The sequence below is a fragment of the Microcebus murinus genome, chromosome 2 (assembly GCF_040939455.1).
Source record: "Microcebus murinus isolate Inina chromosome 2, M.murinus_Inina_mat1.0, whole genome shotgun sequence".
NCBI lineage: Eukaryota > Metazoa > Chordata > Mammalia > Primates > Cheirogaleidae > Microcebus > Microcebus murinus.
In genome coordinates, this window is record NC_134105.1 from 98,837,094 (window position 1) to 98,852,906 (window position 15,813).

General features: G+C 47.1%; 3 non-coding genes across 3 annotated transcripts; 1 reads left to right on the top strand and 2 right to left on the bottom strand.

Annotated features, from left to right (window-relative positions):
* Positions 1-177: 177 nt before the first annotated feature.
* On the bottom strand, positions 178-249 carry TRNAH-GUG (transfer RNA histidin (anticodon GUG)). Its single transcript has one exon. It is a non-coding gene; the product is annotated as a tRNA-His (tRNA).
* Positions 250-10,695: 10,446 nt separating this feature from the next.
* TRNAN-GUU (transfer RNA asparagine (anticodon GUU)) lies at positions 10,696-10,769 on the bottom strand. Its single transcript has one exon. It is a non-coding gene; the product is annotated as a tRNA-Asn (tRNA).
* A 4,514-nt stretch (positions 10,770-15,283) lies between these two features.
* On the top strand, positions 15,284-15,354 carry TRNAE-CUC (transfer RNA glutamic acid (anticodon CUC)). Its single transcript has one exon. It is a non-coding gene; the product is annotated as a tRNA-Gly (tRNA).
* The last annotated feature ends 459 nt before the right edge of the window (positions 15,355-15,813 follow it).

Consider the following 15,813-nt stretch of genomic DNA (forward strand, 5'->3'; position numbering starts at 1 on the left):
TCCCGGAACACCGGTTTTGAGGCCACTATGGCATTAGTGTTAAGCCAGCGTCAGGACGGCTGAGGGGGTTATTTTTTTGTAAGGACAGAGCGGAGGAGCGCTCCCAGGGGTCTCGTCCCTTGGACTGCGGCCCCGGTGGCGAGCAAAAGTGGCGGGCCACCGGAGACGGAGAGCTAGTGCCGTGACTCGGATTCGAACCGAGGTTGCTGCGGCCACAACGCAGAGTACTAACCACTATACGATCACGGCGCGCCACAAAGCCAGTGGCGGAGGCCGACCTCGCTCGGACATATTTGTTGGAAACGCATTGCAATGACCGCGCTGCCCTGTTCCCGGACAGCCACAGGGCCTCACGCCTTTCTCTCCTTCATGCCCGCTCTCGGTTCTCTCGTCCCCTCGTCTCCATTCGCGTACACCCTGAAAACAACCCTCATTCCCGAATCCCGCCTGTCTTCGCACAGGCCTCTTTGGAGGTGTCGTGGGCCTGGTCCGCGCCTCCCCTGCTTCTGTCCGGCTCTTCGCATGTCCCGGCTGCGCCTTTCCCTCCCGCCCGCCGGCCGCAGCGGACGCGAGCGAGGGCGGCGCGGGCGGCGCGGCTGCCGGGTGCAGGCGGAGCAGACAGCGGGACAGCCCAGCGCGGAGCCCCGGGGGTTCAGCTTCCCTCGGAGCCACGCGGCTCGGGCGGGGGAGTCGCGGCCCCGCGCGTGTCCCAGACGCCGGCTATGAAGGCCGCCCTTGCAGCTGGGAGTCCCCAGCACTCGGGTTTCCGTGGTGGCGAGCGCGACGCGCAGGCTCCATCTCTGGATTTGCGAGGCTTCGGGAGCTGCACGGTCGTCCTGCAAGAGGCAGCGGCTCCGCCTAGCGTTGAAGGAACGCTCATCCAGGTTTCGATGACTAAGCATTGTCTTTTCTCTGTGGCTGAAGTTCCTGGTGTGTGGGCCTGTTCTCCTGTTGGTTCATGGTTCAAATCTGTGGCTTGCATACATGGGTGAAAAACTGGTGTTGGTTATTCTGTTTTCCTTTTTGCATTTAGCACATCCTTTCACGTAAAGACAACAGCAAGACCTCCATTACCCTCCTGTCCCCCTTGTCTTGTGTACAACATGAGCACGTATACCAAGGCCCTCTGGGGCTCTCCCAAAAGAGCTAGGGAGGAAACCAGGCGTCTGGGAATCCCGGTACCTTGAAAGAGCAGAACCATCACCGTTAACCTCTGAATTCCTGTTGACAAAGGAATCCCTTCCATTTTTTTTCCCTTCTACTATCATGATTTAGCCCTGCCATGTTTTTTGGAAATCAGATTTGTTCTATGATTTTATGATTACATCTAATGCTGTAGTCGTCATTCTTCTACACGTATCTCTGGCCACCGGTGTAAGTATTCCTGCAAGACAGAGGTCCTGAAAGAACAATTACTCTACATAGCGTTTACACGGGTTTTCTACTCTTCCCTTTTCTCTCCTTTGTTAGCTTACTAGCTATAACTCTTTCTTTTGTTATTTTAGTCATTGCTTTAGGGTTTATAACATACATCTTTAACTTACCACAGTCTGCCTTCAAGTGGTGGTATAACTCGCCTTCTGGCCTTGATGCTATTCTTGCTGTGATTTGTGCTTTCAGGAAATGCTAAAACTCCACAATGCATTATATTACTTTTTTTTTTTTTTGAGACAGAGTCTCGCTTTGTTGCCCAGGCTAGAGTGAGTGCCGTGGCGTCAGCCTAGCTCACAGCAACCTCAAACTCCTGGGCTCGAGTGATCCTTCTGTCTCAGTCTCCCGGGTAGCTGGGACTACAGGCATGTGCCACCATGCCCGGCTAATTTTTTTATATATATATCAGTTGGCCAATTAATTTCTTTCTATTTATAGTAGAGACGGGGGTCTCGCTCTTGCTCAGGCTGGTTTTGAACTCCTGACCTTGAGCAATCCGCCCGCCTCGGCCTCCCAAGAGCTAGGATTACAGGCGTGAGCCACAGCGCCCGGCCATTATATTACTTTTGTTTGAACTTTCAAATCTGTGAGAGACAAGAGAGAGAGGGATTTCAACAATAAGAAAATAACTAATATACTTGCCCATTTCAGCTGTTCTTCATTCCTTCGTGTAGACCCAGATTTTCATCTGGTATCCGTTTCCTTCCACCAGGAGGACTCTTTTGATGTTTCTTGTAGTGTGGGGCAGCTGGGGGTGAATTCTTTCCCCCTTTTTTATGTCTTGAAATGCCCTTATTTCACTTACAGTTTTGAGAGGATTTTTTGTTCTTACATAGACTTCTAGGTTAACTCCCCTACCCCATACAAACCTCAGTACTTTCAAGATGTTTCTTTGCTCTCCTCTCACCTGCATTGCTTCTGGTAGAGTCCTCCAAGAGTGGAGAGAAATCTGATGCAATACTCATCTTTGTTCCTGTGTGTGTATAATGTCTTTTCTTTCTGGCTGGAATTGAGTGATTTGATTATGATTGTTCCTGGCCTTGTGTTCCCTGATCACTACTTCCGCAATGTGTAATCTACTGTTAACTCCATCCAATGAATTTTTTATTTATTTATTTATTTATTTTTTTGAGACAGAGTCTCGCTTTGTTGCCTAGGCTAGAGTGAGTGCCGTGGCGTCAGCCTGGCTCACAGCAACCTCAAACTCCTGGGCTCAAGCGATCCTTCTGTCTCAGCCTCCCAAGTAGCTGGGACTACAGGCATGAGCCACCATGCCCGGCTAATTTTTTCTATATATATATTAGTTGGCCAATTAATTTCTTTCTATTTATAGTAGAGACAGGGTCTCGCTCTTGCTCAGGCTGGTTTCGAACTCCCGACCTCGAGCAATCCGCCCGCCTCGGCCTCCCAGAGAGCTAGGATTACAGGCGTGAGCCACCGCGCCCAGCCCATCCAATGAATTTTTTATCTCTAAAGTTTGATTTGGGCCATGTATAACGTGTGTACATTTCTATGTAACTCTTTAGACCTATGGAATATGGTCAGAGTAACTGTTTTTGTTTTTGTTTTGTTTTTATTTCGGCATATTATGGGGGTACAGATTTTAAGGTTTCAATAAATGCCCATTTCCCCCTCCCCCCACAAGTCTGAGTCTCCAGCATGACCATCCCCCAGATGGTGGGCATCTCACTCATTATGTATGTATATACCCTCTCCCCTCCCCCTCCCACCTGCCCAATACCCTATTACTGTAGTACCTATGTGTCCACTTAGGTGCTGTTCAGTTAATACCAATTTGCTGGTTAGTATATGTGGTGCTTGTTTTTCCATTCTTGGGAAACTTCACTTAATATGGGTTCCAACTCTAACCAGGAAAATATAAGATGTGCTATATCACCGTTGTTTCTTAGAGCTGAATAGTACTTCATGGTATACATATACCACATTTTATTAATCCATTCTTAGATTAATGGGCACTTGGGCTGTTTCCACAGCCTTGCAATTATGAATTGTGCTGCTATAAACATTCGAGTGCAGGTGTCTTTTTTGTAGAGCGTCATTGGATCTTTTGGGTAGATGCCCAGCAATGGGATTGCTGGATCAAATGGTAGATTCACTTGTATCACTTTAAGGTATCTCCATATTGCTTTCCACAGAGGTTGAACTAGTTTGCAGTCCCACCAGCAGTGTAGGAGTGTTCCTCTCTCTCCCCATCCACGCCAGCATTTATTGTTTGGAGACTTTTTTATTTTTTATTTATTTTTTATTTTTGAGACAGAGTCTCGCTTTCTTGCCTAGGCTAGAGTGAGTGCCGTGGTGTCAGCCTAGCTCACAGCAACCTCAAACTCCTGGGCTCAAGCGATCCTCCTGCCTCAGTCTCCCGAGTAGCTGGGACTACAGGCATGCGCCACCATGCCCGGCTGATTTTTTTTATATTATATATATTAGTTGGCCAATTAATTTCTTTCTATTTTTATGGTAGAGACGGGGTCTCGCTCAGGCTGGTTTTGAACTCCTGACCTTGAGCAATCCGCCTGCCTAAACCTCCCAGAGTGCTAGGATTACAGGCATGAGCCACTGCGCCCGGCTGGAGACTTTTTGATAAAGGCCATTCTCACTGGAGTTAAGTGATATCTCAATGTGGTTTTGATTTGCATTTCCCTGATAATTAGAGATGTTGAGCATTTTTTCATATGTTTGTTGGCCATTCTTCTGTCTTCTTTAGAAAAGTTTCTGTTCAAGTCCTTGGCCCACTTTTTAATAGGGTTATTTGATTTTTTCTTGCTGATTTTCGTGAGTTCTAGGTATATTCTAGTTATCAGTCCCTTATCAGATGCGTAGGATGCAAAAATTTTCTCCCATTCTGTAGGTTGTCTGTTTACTTTCATGACTATTTCTTTGGCTGTGCAGAAGCTTTGTAGTTTGATCATGTCCCATTTATTTATTTTTGTTGCTGCTGTGATTGCCTTCGAGGACTTCTTCATAAACTCTTTGCCTAGGCCGATGTCTAGGAGAGTGTTTCCAACTTTTTCCTCTAGAATTCTAATAGTTTCATACCTTTGGTTTAAGTCTGTTATCCAGTGTGAGTTGATTTTTGTGAGAGGTGAAAGGTGTGGGTCCTGTTTTAGCCTTCTACAGGTGGCTATCCAGTTTTCCCAGCACCATTTATTGAAAAGGGATTCTTTTCCCCAGCGTATGTTTTTGTCTGCTTTGTCAAAGATTAGATGGCTATATGAGAATGGTTTTATATCAGGATTCTCACATCTGTTCCACTGGTCAATATTCCTATTTATGTGCCAATACCAGATGATTTTAATTACTACAGCTTTGTAGTATAGTTTGATATCTGGCATATTAATACCTCCCATTTTGTTTTTGTTGCCTAGAATTGCTTTTGATATCCGGGGTCTTCTTTGGTTCCATACGAAGCGTAAAATTATTTTTTCCATATCTGTGAAGAATGCTGATGGGATTTTAATAGGTATTGCATTGAATCTGTAGATCAGTTTGGGTAATATAGACATTTTAATGATGTTGAGTCTGCTGATCCACGAGCATGGTATGGATTTCCATTTGTTTACATCCTCTGAGAATAACTGTTTTAAAGTCCCCTCTGCTAGTTGTCACATCGTGTCAGCTCTGGTTCAGCTTCAACTGTTTGATTATGCTCCTCACTGTGGGTCATGGTCTTCTGCTCGTTTGCATGCCTGTTATTCTTTGACTGGATGTCGGGCACTGTAAAGTTTACCTTCTTGTCTACTGGCTATTTTGGTATATCTATAAAACTTGAGCTACCAAGGACTTTTTCTGGGACGACCAGTTAAGTGACTTGAGATCAGTTTGATCCTTTTGGGTCCTTTGCTTTACTGATTTCTTTTAGGGAGATCAGTCTAGGGTTGATTATTCACACTATTAAGACAAGACCTTTCTAAGGATTATACCCAATGGCCTATGAATGATGAGCAGTCCACTTGGGTTGGGGGAGCAAATACGATTTCCTCCCTTGCCTGAATACCAGGCACTGTTCCACAACCCCTTCAGAAGCTTTATTTTTTTTTTGTCTTGGCCTCAGGCAGTTTCAGTACACACATGTGCCAGTTGGTCCTCTGCCTACTGAATATTTGAGGGTGGCCCATGCCACATCCTTGGATCTTCTCTCTATCCATCTCTCTCATCACTGGGTCTTTGTCCCATGAACTCTAGCTGCCTGACTCTCCACCTGGGGTTTGGCCTCAGATTCCCCTCCTGGAGCCTGGCCTGGAAACTGCCCAGAGGCCATAGCTGGAGCAGTGGGAGGGCTCGCCTTGTTTGTTTCTCCTCTCTTGGGTTGCTGTCCTCTGTTGCCTGATTTCCAATGTCTCCAAAACTGTAATTCCATGGATTTGTGTCTGTTTCTTTGTTTTGGAGAAGGAAGGGGGTAGCTTTGAGGTCATGAATAAATTGGGTATCTGTCACTCCACCTTTGCCAGAAGCTGAAGTCATTGCTTTGTATGTTCTGAGTTTGACTTCAATAGTCAATTGGGATGCCAATTTATATTCCAATGTATTTTTCCAACTCAAAGGGAGCTTCTTCCTTCATACTCTTGCCAGCACAACAAACTTTCTACACATCAACCCATCTGCCAAAGAGGGGAGTGGCACCCTCCTGACCTAACTGAGCAGAAGGTACAACAGAAAGGCATGGTGGGCATGACTCAGAGATACTGCATTGCATATGTTCTGCAGCTAAACTTCCAACGTGTTTAGAAAGTCTTCCAATAATTGTACTTGTTTTCTTTGGTGACCTACTTAAAGGTGTCCAGAGAAAGCTGGCCAGAGTGACCCTAGATTGCTTCCTGTCAGGCAGCTTGTCAAACAAGGGAGGAAAAAATCAGTAGTCTGAGACATTTGTTCCTCTTCCATTTTCTTTTATGAATAGCATCTTGCCTTTTTGGATGTACACCATCTAATGACTGTTGCCCCTTCTATGCAAGGGTGAATGAACATGCTGATGACTGTCTCTATATTCTTCCTCCACAGTGTTTGATCCCCAAATCCCTGCAAAAGTTATCCTACTTGAGACCAATGGCTGGAACCACAGCATCCAGCCCCTGACAGTGCCTCTTGTGCAGACCAGATCCTTAGAGTTACGGACTCACTTTCCCTTGGTTCCTCTGTTGACTCTCATGAGTAAAACTTAACTCTGACTTTTACACACTAAAGCTAGTTCTCAGGCATATCTCCCAACCTTCCAACACCCCACTTCATCTGTGTCTGTCTATCTGTCTCTGTCCCTCATACTCCAGGCTGTCCCCAGTCTTACCCCCTTTCTTCAGCCTTCCTGGGTTCACCTTCCTCTCTGCCTGGAGACTCAAGGGCTGAGTCTGGGGCACCTTACAGGGTGGGGAGCTCATTCCAGATGGTGCCCTTAAGACTTTCCTCAAATTGGGAGCCTTACCTGATTCTCAATTAGCTTTCCCAAAAAACATTCTGAAGAATGGGCAACTTGGAAAACCAAGCCTTTTTCTATCTTCCCATTATCCTAATTACTCAAAAGACAAAAAGCTTGAAGCCCAAGTAGATTTCTTGATCTTTCACAGGACCCTAATTAGGATGCCTTCGTTCACTGAACATTTATTGGGTGCCGATTAGGTGCCAGGCCTTTCTGTAGGCGACATGCTGCATGGAGAACAGGTCCATAGTCCCTGGCCCCAGGAAGCCACATCTGGAGGCATCAAGAAAGGAGAGTGAGGTGAGAGTACCACCAGTTCTGCCCATCCCACAGCATGTCCAAGGTCAGGGTCTAGGGGGACTAGCAGTGAGCACAACTGCATCATGGGGGAGAACAGGGAAATGGGTTACTCCGGACATAGACGTTGCGGTGGTGGGCTGCACTGGGCCTATTGCCAAAGCACAGAGGAGCAGGGGGCAGTGGGGACAGCAGGGAAGATCATGGATCTGGCTGTCCTGGGTGGGAGCCCCCCTCAAATGGCCCCAGTGTCAACTCCCAAACATGCCCAGCCACACAACTTCTGGCCTCAGTGTCACCGTGCCCCCTAGGCATCTTGAAAGAGTGCAGTGGTACAAAGAAATGAGGAAGTCCAGCCTGGGCATATGGGGCATTTGACAATAGACAAGTGTGGTGTCACATGTCCTAAGACCTCCAGGTGCCACATGCCACTTGTGGTGCAGTTAGGGCTTTGCCTGATTGAACCACTAAAGACTAGGGAAAGGATCTAATTGTGTTAAATGACATCATTTAAGGTGGAAACAGAGGCCAGGGTATATTTTAACAATACTCACCTAAGCACCATCAGATCTCTGGAGGGCTCTCATTGCTGGAAATCTAAGAAATTCTGTGAGACGCCTTTGAGTCTGGCAGGATATTTTCTTTTCCAGGGTATGAAGTTTACAACTTAAAGCAACAACAAAGAGAGTGGTTCTCCAAATAAATGAATCTATTCAGGAATAAACAGGGGATAGCAATCTGGGATATGCACACTGTGAGGAATCATAGGCACATCCAGGGAGGCTGAGACAAGGGGAAACTTTAGGAGACAAAATGAGGAAGGTTACAATGAGGAGTTTTGAAAGGATCATCCCTGGACAGAGGAATAAGAAGGAGGGTGGTATCAGTCTAAGGTTCAATAGGCAGTTGCTGGGCAGATGTGCTCAAAGAAGTATTCCACCATGGCCTTTGTGTAAGGTTGTGTATCGTTTCCAGAGAGTGCTTGTAATAGTTCATATCATAGGCATGTGTACATGAGAGCTCCTTCTTTGCAGTTCTCCAGCTCAACTTTGTTAGGGTTTGGCATAAGTGACTGCATTTTGATTCTGACAATTTTACAGGCCATTGCTTGTCATCCATTCTTAATAAGGGCTGAATTTGCTGAAATTCCTGGAAATTATTAGGTCGTGATTTGTACAGTTATCAGAAGTGCTTACATTGCTGATTCAATTGCCTATTTGAGATGGTATAAATGACTTTCCTATCCTTCCTGCAGTGTGATTTTGCAAGCCATTAAAGGACATTTATTTGAATTTTTCCAGCTGTTTGGGAACTAAAATATAACAATCAAAGAAATCTGCCCCTTGCATGCAATAAATTCAGTTTCCTTCCTGTGCTAAAATTCCTTTCAGGCATAGCATTTTATTAAACCCAGAGTTCCTATGGCACATGGCGGTGGGGGCACTGTGTATGAGGATCAACCTTAGCACAGATACACCACATTTGCAGATATTGACAACTAATGGGCCCCTAAGATTTTTACGAAACATTGTAAAGACAAGATGTGAACAAGTTCTCATTGCTGCACTCTCAAATATCAGGAAACACCAGATCGTCAGAATGATATATACGTAAACACAAAAGACTCACAGACCAGATTAGCTTTTATGTACCAACAATCAGGGAATGAGTCCCTATCAACCACCACCCAACAGAGATTGTCCCCAGTAATTCACCTCATAACATCAGAACCAGAAAGCCACATTGATGTCACTCATGGGAGAAAACGAAGATGCAAAACTGATAGAGAAAGGGGATGTGGGAGAGAATTGTCCACCACCATGTGTGGTATGTAAAAGCCAAAGAGCTCAATTTCTGCACATGAGGTTCAACAGGAGAATCAGGGGAACATTAACCAATAGCTCTAAGGGTCCAGGTTTGCACAAGGTGCCTGTCACGTGCAGGATTCTATTAAATCCAATGATGTGTTTCAGATAGGCTAAGTTTTATGAATGTTGTGCCTGCAGAAAACTGTCGAGGAATGCAATAGAACAATTATGTGCATACTAATTCACCATGGCAGAGGAAGGAGAACTGGTATTAGAATGTTTTCATGAAATAAAAAGTAAACCTAGGTTTGTAAGAAAAGAAGAAAGGGAAGGAGGAAAAAATGTCTGGAACCATTGTGATTTTCCTCCCCTTGGCTAAGCAATTTGGCAGAAAGCTACCACAAAGGTTTCTGTGGTACAAGTTCTCTCCTGTGTGACTTGGTCACCACAGAAAACTAATGCAGGCATTAGAGGATTTTAACATATCTTAGCAGTGTAGGTGTGCAGCGTATGAAACAGAATACTTGGGTGTAACGTCCTTCTATTGTACCTTCCCCTTAGTTAATGGGGGGGGGGGCACCACTCTCCTTAGTAGAATATCACAGAGAGATGTACAGAAAGTTTGTCATGCTGGCAAGTAAATGAAGAAAGGGACATTGATATAGCTGGGAAAAAAATTGGGATATCATTTCATGCCCCTCCTGTGGAAGGTTAATTTGCAGAATTTACTAAAATAAGAAGCACTATATAAACACTATAATGTAGTAATTGCACATCCAGTTCTCTACAGTATAGAAATATCTGCCCTAGGCCGGGTGCGGTGGCTCATGCCTGTAATTGTAGCACTCTGGGAGGCCGAGGTGGGCGGATTGCTAGAGGTCAGTAGTTCCAACCCAACCTGAGCAAGACCTGTCTCTACTATAAATAGAAAGAAATTATTGGCCAACTAATATATATAAAATATTTATATAAATATAAATATATATATTTTAGCTGGGCATGGGGGCGCATGCCTGTAGTCCCAGCTACTCGGGAGGCTGAGGCAGGAGGATCGCTTGAGCCCAGGAGATTGAGGTTGCTGTGAGCTAGGCTGACGCCACGGCACTCACTCTAGCCTGGGCAACAAAGCGAGACTCTGTCTCAAAAAAAAAGAAGAAAAAAAAAAAAGAAATATCTGCCCAAGTGACCAAAGAACTATGTACAAGAAAGACGATTGCAGCTTTTTTTGTAATCCTGAAACTATGAGGAATCTCATCTTAAAAACATTTTGAAAAGAGTTCAATAAAGCACGCACAGCCTAGAAAGAAATGGTTTCTTTTGAAAATAATGGAGAGGATAATTATGATGATGAATGATCCAACTGGTTACAACATGGCTGATAGGGCAATCACTGAATCTAGGCACATGGTGGGGATTGGCCTCCTATGAAAAATGAAAAAATTTGAGGCACCTGAAAGTCTAGGTTACTCGTCCCAGCCTGTAAAGGGCAAAATAAAGATTTCTTCACAACAGTAGTGTATTCTTAGGCCTCTGTTTCTGAAATTTCTGAGTTTGTAAGCCAGTCATTCCAGAGGATAGTCTGAACGTGGAATCCGGGAGTCCGGTGGTAGCTGCCAGCTGAGGGGTCATGAATGAGAGGAGCGGGTAGGACCTGCGGAGGAGGCATCTTCCCATGTTTGTCATGCTGCAGTTGAGAACCCCCAGGAAGGGCTTAAAAGTTACCGCTGGCGTCCCTGGGTGGGATCGAACCACCAACCTTTCGGTTAACAGCCGAACGCGCTAACCGATTGCGCCACAGAGACCACGCCAACGAGCCATTTCTGGCTCTTTACTGAAGATGAGTCTGAACCCCACGTTCCGCGCCCCACTCCCTGGGTCTCTGGGGTCCCCTGGCAGGACGACGGTGCACACCCCGAGCCTTGGGATATGGAAGGGATCCGAGCGGCGAGTCCCCGGCTTCCTTGCTGGGAAACCGGGCGTCGCGCGAGCCCGAAGCCGGATGGCAGCCGAATGGCTTTCGCCCGGCCCTGCCCCTCGCCGGTTCCGCGCCCGGGGAAACGCCCGGTCGCGCCCGGGCCTGAGCCGCGCGGAGCCCCAGGGAAGCGGAGCGCCCCGCGCCGCCAGGGCCGGCTCCTCGGTTCCCGGCGCCGCCTGCACGCCACCAACGAGCCTGCGCCGCTGCGCCTCCGCCGCCGTCTCCGGATCCCGCGTCAGCCCGGGCTGCAGGGGCGGGGATGCCGCGACGGGCGCTCCGGGTCCCCACGGCGAGCACAGGGTCCGGCACCCACCGGGGCGCGCAGTCAGGGCTCGGGGAATCAATCCGCCGTCGCCTTTCGCTCTCAGGCGTTGGGAGAACCCTGGGAATGGGCACCATGAGAGTTTTCCAAAGGGTCAGCTCCTTTGAGCAGGTGACACTGGGGTGATTTCTCAGCACCCTGCGCGGGCGGGCGGCGGGCTCCGCGGGCGGGCGGGCGGCGGGCTCCGCGGGCTGGCGGTGCGGGCGGGCGGGCGGCGGGCTCCGCGGGCGGGTGGCGCGGGCGGGCGGGCGGCGGGTTCCGCGGGCGGGCGGGCGGCGGGCTCCGCTGGCTGGCGGCGCGGGCGGGCGGGCGGCGGGCTCCGCGGGCCGGCGGCGCGGGCGGGCGGGCGGCGGGCTCCGCGGGCTGGTGGCGCGGGCGGGCGGGCGGTGGGCTGCGCGGGCTGGCGGGCGGCGGGCTCCGCGGGCTGGTGGCGCGGGCGGGCGGCGGGCTCCGCTGGCCGGCGGCGCGGGCGGGCGGGCGGCGGGCTCCAGAGCAGGAGCCGGGGGAAGGGGCAGGTCCAAAAAGGTGCCGCGAAGAGGAGGGAAAGAGTCGGGAGGGTGGACCCGGGGACGAGTCCCAGGAGCCTGCGCAGGGGTGAGGATCGGCCTTGAGGGCGGAGCCTGTTTGGTTGGTTTGTTTTATTGCAGGGGAATGGGGACGAGAGGAGCGGGAAATAGAGGGAGCCCCCAAAACAGCAGAAAAAAGCGAGGACCTGCAGCGCTCTCAAAAGGGAGAAACGTAATTCTTAGACCAAGACTTGAGTGCTTGTCGCCTCCCCGTGGGTCGCCGTGATCGTCTAGCGGTTAGTACTCTGCGTTGTGGCCGCAGCAACCTCGGTTCGAATCCGGTTCCCGGCAGCACCTCGGATTACGGCTTGTCTTTTCCTTTACCCGCTAACGCCCGCATTTTCCTGTGACCAGAGATCACAACTTACCTGTGGCTCCCGACCTCTGTGAGGTCAGGACAGTGGAAAGAATCCCTACTGTGCGCACCCGGACGCAGGTTATCTCGGAAGGCTGGACTTGCCCCCTCTGAGCGAGCGCGACTTGCAAGCGGGGAGGCGCCGCCCTCCATCAGCCCCGTAGGATCTTCCGCTGTTGCCATGGTGTGGCCGTGCCTGTCTTTCTGGTTCAGACATTTCAAACATCCGTGGGGCCTTTTTAGACCAAATCAGAAATGAATGAGTGTCTGCACTATTTTAAATAAAATCTAACACATATAATAAAATCTAAACTGGATGACATTCTTTTTTTATATTATTTTATTTTTCATTTTTTTATTTTATTATGTTTTTCTGAAGAATTGCTACAAGAGGTGAAATGATGACATTCTTTAACCCCCAATTATTATTATTATTTTCTAACAATAAATGAATCAAGAATAATTCACATAGACCAAAGTGCACAAACCTTAAGTACATGACCCCTTGAATTTTGACAAAAGTAACCACCTAGATCAAGTTATAGAAAATTTCCCTCAGCCCAGAATGTCCTTAGAGCCCCTTCCAGTCAATCCCCAGCCCATCCACACTTAGGCAACCACCATTCTCAACTCTAGCTGCATAGATAAGTTTTACTTGCTCTTAAAATTCACATAAATGATTACACTTTTAGTCCATTTCTTAAAAATATAAGGTAATAGTTTTGAGACCTATTTGTCCAGTGTATCAGTTTTTCAGTGTTATTGATGAGTGTTAATCCAGTGTGTGAATACAGTATGTTTGTTGGATAATTGGGCTCGGCTATTTTTAGTTTGGGCTATTGTGAATAAGGTGGCTATGAATATTCTAGAATGAGTATTTTTGTGGACTTTGTGCATTCATTTATTTTGAGTACAAACCTAGTGCCATCACTAGGGTCATGTTGTAGGTGGTAAGTGTATTTTTAATTTTATTAGAGACTATGAAACACTTTTCCAGGACGATTGCACTATTTACTCTCTCACCAACAAGAAGATGTACAGTTGTTCTGCATTCTTGTGAGCACATGGTTTTCTCTGTCTTTGAAATTTTACCTGTTTGGATCAATGTGTAGTGATGTATGGTGGTATTTTAGATTTGCATTCCCTCATTGAGTAATGAAGTTGAGAGCCCTTTCTTATGCCTTTTGGCCATAAACAAATCCTCTTTTGTGAAGAAGCACTGTTCAAGTGTTTTGTCCACTTTTAATAGTGAATTTTTTTTAATTTTTATGAAAGCTTTTTATATTAGAATAGATTTAGATTTACAGAAAAGTTGAAAAGATAGAATGAATGGTGTAAAACAGATGGAATGGATTTTGCGTGGACCAACTCTCACTTAGCTGTCTTACCTGCCCCTCCCCCAGAGCAACATATATTTTTCAAAGACATCCCCTTACTTCAATCTGCAAACAAAATGTGGGATAAAAGAGCATAACCTAGTAACCTCCTCAGAGTGCATGTTTCTGGAAGTGGAGAAAGGAATGGGAGTGTGATGAACAGAGAAAATAATGAAAGACAAGAAGGGCCATGCTCAGAGCCTCTACCAGAGTGTGCCCTGAGCCAAGGGGCATGATTACCTTCATCCTATGCACCTGAGAGCTAAGAACATATATTAACTAATAAGGGACATGGAATTTCAAAAACGCTATAGGAAAACAGAAAATGTATTCAAGCAGACCAGTCTAGTGAGGAAAGGCAGGAAGAGATTTTAAAAACCAAACACCAGAAACCACACAATGAAGTGGTGGAAGTGAGAGTAGTTACTCCAATAATCCCCAGCATAACACTGATGGCTGCGAATTTTAATGGATCTCAATCTCTCTGACTGAATATAAAAGGAAATTCTAGCTATAGCACTTTGTTAGACAGAAAAGGGTTAAATATTAAGAGCAGTACAAATCTGTGCCAGGCCTATTGTAAACCAAAGAAGGAAAATGGAACATGAATACCGGACAAAGGCAAATGGCAAAAGAACACTTTACATTAGATAGAGGAGTGATATCCTAGCACCTACCCAAAATTGAATCAAATCAAATCGAATTGTTTTTCCCTGAACTGGTAGCCTTGAGTGGCCCACAAGGGTGCAGTGAAGGAAAGATATCTTGGAGTGAAATCTTCATTTATTCGCTCTTGTGTAGGTCTCTGTAAGGCGAAAGAATTTAAAAGCAACATTTGATCCTCAGCCCTTTCCAGGGACTGGAAAGAGATGTTAGGAGGGGAGAAGCCCAGTTACACCCAGATCTTCTGGAGTAACCCAGGCTCACCCCGACAGGCCGGCTTCCCCACCCGTGGTCACTGGGTTCTGAAGGCCTGTTTGGGAAAAGAAGTGGTGTTCGTCTCAGGGTTGGCAGGTACATAGAGATGCGAAGGCAAAGAATATATCAGCAAGTGAGGAAAGGAGCTTTCCAGCGTCTCAGGCCAGATGGAGGAGCAGAGACAAAAACTGTTCCTACAGAGGTTTGTTATGCGGTTCGTACAGGGTCTACTTCAGAATTAGGCTTTTTCAAGTCAGATGTTTCTTTTTTTTTTTTTTTTTGAGACAGAGTCTCACTCTGTTGCTCAGGCTAGAGTGAGTGCCGTGGCATCAGCCTAGCTCACAGCAACCTCAATCTCCTGGGCTCAAGCAATCCTCCTGCCTCAGCCTCCCCAATAGCTGGGACTACAGGCATGCGCCACCATGCCCAGCTAATTTTTTCTATATATATTAGTTGGCCAATTAATTTCTTTCTATGTATAGTAGAGACAGGGTCTCGCTCTTGCTCAGGCTGGTTTTGAACTCCTGACCTCGAGCAATCCGCCCCTCTGGGCCTCCCAGAGTGCTAGGATTACAGGCTCACGTGAGCCACCACGCCCGACCAAGTCAGATGTTTCTGTCCAAAGCCAGAACTTTGTGTGTTGCCTTGACGTAGATCTCCTATGCGGACCCTTGGTTTGGGGGTCTTTTTGTTGTTGTTAGTTACGTTTTCTGAAGTGAATACAGAGAAAATTGTAAATCTGCTTTTTCCAAGTCTTTCTTACAATTCTATCATTGGATATGTAGGGATTTGCTTACCTGTGCAGCATTGGTGGTTCAATGGTAGAATTCTCGCCTCCCACGCGGGAGACCCGGGTTCGATTTCCGGCCAATGCAGCTGTTCCTGTAACATGAGTGGTACTTTTGTGCTTGTCATGGTGGCCCTTTCAGATCACCTGACCATGGCAAGAGAAACAAAAGACATCCACTCTGTACCCCTTTCTGGTTGTATCAGAAAAGGAAGGAAGACTTTAAAGATTTCTCTTGGCAGGGATTTTGCAGAGACAGTCTCTCCCAGAAGCAGCAAATGATTCGTTGGTTAGTGGGGTCTTGCATATTTCATCTCCAAACCAATGTTACTTTTCTTCTCCCTCCTGGTGGATCCAAAGAGTCATCTGTTCACTGATTCTCTTCTTGGATCTTGGACAGACCATTGGACCACCTCTCACTATGGAGTGAGGATCAAGAAATGAAATTCCCAAAAGGGGAGCAGCTGTGGGGTGTGCCCTACACCCCTTGCTGGGGAGGCGTCAGGGGCCTGGGGAAAGGGGGAGGAATCAGCCTGGAAGTGAGGGG